The sequence below is a fragment of the Mercenaria mercenaria genome, chromosome 4, assembly GCF_021730395.1.
Source record: "Mercenaria mercenaria strain notata chromosome 4, MADL_Memer_1, whole genome shotgun sequence".
Lineage (NCBI taxonomy): Eukaryota > Metazoa > Mollusca > Bivalvia > Venerida > Veneridae > Mercenaria > Mercenaria mercenaria.
Genome location: NC_069364.1, coordinates 702,063 through 705,612, shown reverse-complemented (window position 1 = coordinate 705,612; position 3,550 = coordinate 702,063). Strand labels below are relative to the sequence as shown.

Genomic DNA, 3,550 nt, shown 5'->3' with positions numbered 1-3,550 from the left:
TATACATTTTGTACGTAATGATGTAAAATGTGGTGTAATGAGGCGTAGGTTTTTTGGTATGGTTTTTAACGTCGCAGGCAACATAAGTTACAAAATCTTGTGCGATAAACATGGTATCCATACTTTCCAGTAACAGATATCTCGATATTTAATACCTGGGCATGATTTACGATAATAAAATTTAGCAAAGTATTTACGTAATTTATGTACACGGTGAAGAAACAAGAGAGTTAGTACTGTTAAAAGATAAAAGCATATATGTACTGTCTAGGGGATGTGTGGTAACCCAGTCAGTCCCGACTTAAATACAGCGTTTGAGTCAGCACTGACTAAGTGCACCGGCAGTGAGTTCCATTCAACTATTGTCCTAGGGAAAAATGAAGTATGTAGTCTGGTATATGATATACAAATTGATGGTGATGTCTGGATGTTCTTAATAGTGGATCCATATATTGTAACGGTATTATGTCAACAAGCCCATAATGTATTTTATGGAAGAGGCTAAGACGGATGTTCTGTCTTCTGCGTTCTAAGGACTCCCATTGTAATTGCTTTAGTAATTGTGTTACAGTACCCGCCGACTTTGAATAGTTGTTGGTAACAAACCTAGCAGCCCTCTTTTGTACATTTTCTAATTTCTGCTTGTCATTTAATTGATAAGGGTCCCAAACAGAAGCACAGTATTCCAAGGAAGGTCTGACTATTGATTTGTAGGCTGCTGCTTTAGTTTCAGGTTTGGCAGAATGCAGATTTCGTTTTAAGAACCCAAGATTTTGAACTGGCCTTGTTTGTTATTTTGCTAATGTGTGGAGACCAAGAGAGATTAGATGAAAGTTCCACACCGAGATAGGTAACTTGTTTGACCTCAGACAAGGGTTGGTTGTGTAGAAAGTAGTCAGTCATGACTGGTTTAGATCTAGGTGGGGTAATGTGCATGATGTGGCATTTGTCTACGTTGAGGGCCATCCTCCACTTCCTCTCCCACCCTGCCAGTCTGTCCAAATCTGCTTGAAGGGTCTGTGAGTCCACAGCTGAGCGTATTACTCTATAGATGATACAGTCATCAGCAAACAGTCTCACATCCGAAAAACACTGGCAGGGAGGTCGTTTATGTAGAGAAGAAACAGAAGAGGCCCTAAAACGGAACCCTGGGGGACGCCAGAATCAACTGTGGCTACAGACGACATAGCACCATCAACAACTACTTTCTGCGTTCTTTTACTGAGAAAGGCTTTTATCCAGTGATGAGCATTGGCCTCTGATACCATAAAATTTAAGCTTGTGGAGGAGTCTTCTATGGTCTGCTAGATCAAAAGCTTTACTAAAATCCATTATAGCGACATCAACCTGGCCTTCCTTTACAGACTTGACAAGATCATGAACAAAGCTCACAAGTTGGGTCTCACATGATCTACGTGCTCGAAAGCCATGCTGATTGTCAATTATAATATCATTTGCATCCAGATGATCAAGGGTGTTACTAACTACAATGTGTTCAAGTATTTTGCATGCAATGCATGTCAGTGACGCTGGCCTATAGTTGCTAGGTTTGAACTTCTTCCCCTTTTTAAAGACAGGGGTGACATTTGCCTGATTCCAACCAGATGGTACGAGTCCGGACTGTAAAGACTTACTGAAAATGAGAGTGAAAATTGATACTATTTCATCAGCACACTCTTTAAGAATTCTAGGTTTTATGGCATCTGGGCCAGCTGCTTTATGGGGATTTAGTCCTTTAAGTAGTTTAGAGACGCCATTTTCAGAAACGGAAATATTTTTCATGTCAGGGTAAGGATTTTTTCCAAGGTCTGGGAGTACAGAATCATCTGGTTTGGTAAAAACAGAGGAAAACTGATGGTTTAATATATTTGCCTTATCACGAGAACTGGACTTTAGTATGCCATCTTCTCTAAGGGGTGCAACACCACAGGAGTCTTTCTTAAGGCTTTTAATGAAACTCCAAAATGTTTTGGTAGTTCCATGTTTTTGTTCAGTAGGATCACATACAATGTTGTTAATGTAATTTCAGTAGGCTTTTCTTGTTTTCTTTTGTATAAGTGCTTTCAGTTTCTTAAGTTTATCAAGGTACTTTCCTTTTGACTTTTTGAACTTGGCATACAGTCTATCCCTTTTTTAAGCAACTTTTTTATTTCAGTGTTTATCCATGCCAAGTGGTGTTTCCCATTTACATTTTTAGATGGTACATAATTATCTGTCAAACTCTGTCAAACTCTCAAGTTTAGACGTGAAGTTATCCCAAAACTCCTGGACATTTAGTTTATCGGACATTTTATTTAGTTCTATTCCAACATTTACTAACTCTGATTTAAAACCAGCCCAATCAGCTATATCAAATAAAAGTATCTTTCTTATTTCTTTGTAATTTATTCGGGGGGGGGGGGGGGGGGGGGAGTAGCTGTTATATCAATGAAAGGGATACAGTGGTCACTAAAAGCCAGGAATTACTTTGATATTGTCAACTAAGGTTGGATTATTTATAAATAAAAGGTCTAAGGTTTTTTGAGTAGTGTCTGTAGATCTAGATGGCTCATGAATCAATTGCTGAAAGCCAAAGGAGTCTGCTAAGTCAAGGAGTTTGATACTTTCATCAGCATGGAAAGCACCAGTATCAGCTGTAAGAGATTGCCAATTAACATTTTCAAGATTAAAATCTCCCCCAACTATGATGGTATTAATTCTACATCTACATCTACTGTGTACTGCCCAACAATCAATTCTGATTATAACTGGGAGACGCTTGTCTGGGACAGATTGTTAAAAGGTGAGCAAGCTCATCAGGTACAAAGTTAAAAAGAACTATACTGAGAGTACAATTACTAAGATTAAAAACATAGATATAGATTAGAAATAAAATGTGTAAAAAGATCCTTTGGAAGCAAAGAATACAAGTTGCAGCCTCTCAGTTAATAGAATCAGACTGGGGTTTGACTGTATGTGTAGGGGGAGACCATTCCAGGAACGAATTGTTCTTGGAAAAAGGAGTTAGAATGGTATTGTGTATGAGATTGTGGGATCAAGTAGTTCAGGTTCCTTGTAGGTGTGATGTGGTTATGGTCAATTGCAATAAGACTGTACTTTATTTTATTATTTAAAAAATATAATAAGGGAATTTTTAATGCGGCGTTGTTCAAGGGATTGCCAGTTGAGATCTTTAAGCATATGGGTGACACTGCTTGTTTGACCATATAGTTGTTACATAATTCAAGCTTTGGGCGGACATAGGTGTTGTTAGCTGTTTCTTTTACTTTTCTGTTCTTTGTTTTGACATTTTCTTTGATGAATCTAAGTGAGTTATTTGCTTTCGATGTGGTTTTATCAATGTGTTTTGACCAACTGAGATCTTTACTTAGTGTAACGCCAAGGTATTTAGCAGTTTCTGTAGTTTTTAGTGCTATGTTTTGGAGTGTATAATTGTAGATGATAGGTTTTTTCTTTCGAGTAATCCTCAATACCTCGCACTTATTTGGACTGAACTCCATTGATCAGTCCATTTCCCAGGCTGCAAGAGAATGGAGATCATTTTGTAGGA

At 38.0% G+C, this 3,550-nt stretch overlaps 1 long non-coding RNA gene across 1 annotated transcript in view; it reads right to left on the bottom strand.

Annotated features, from left to right (window-relative positions):
* Positions 1-3,550, bottom strand: part of LOC128556136 (uncharacterized) — a 62,793-nt gene that overhangs the window by 52,115 nt on the left and 7,128 nt on the right. The window lies entirely within an intron of this gene.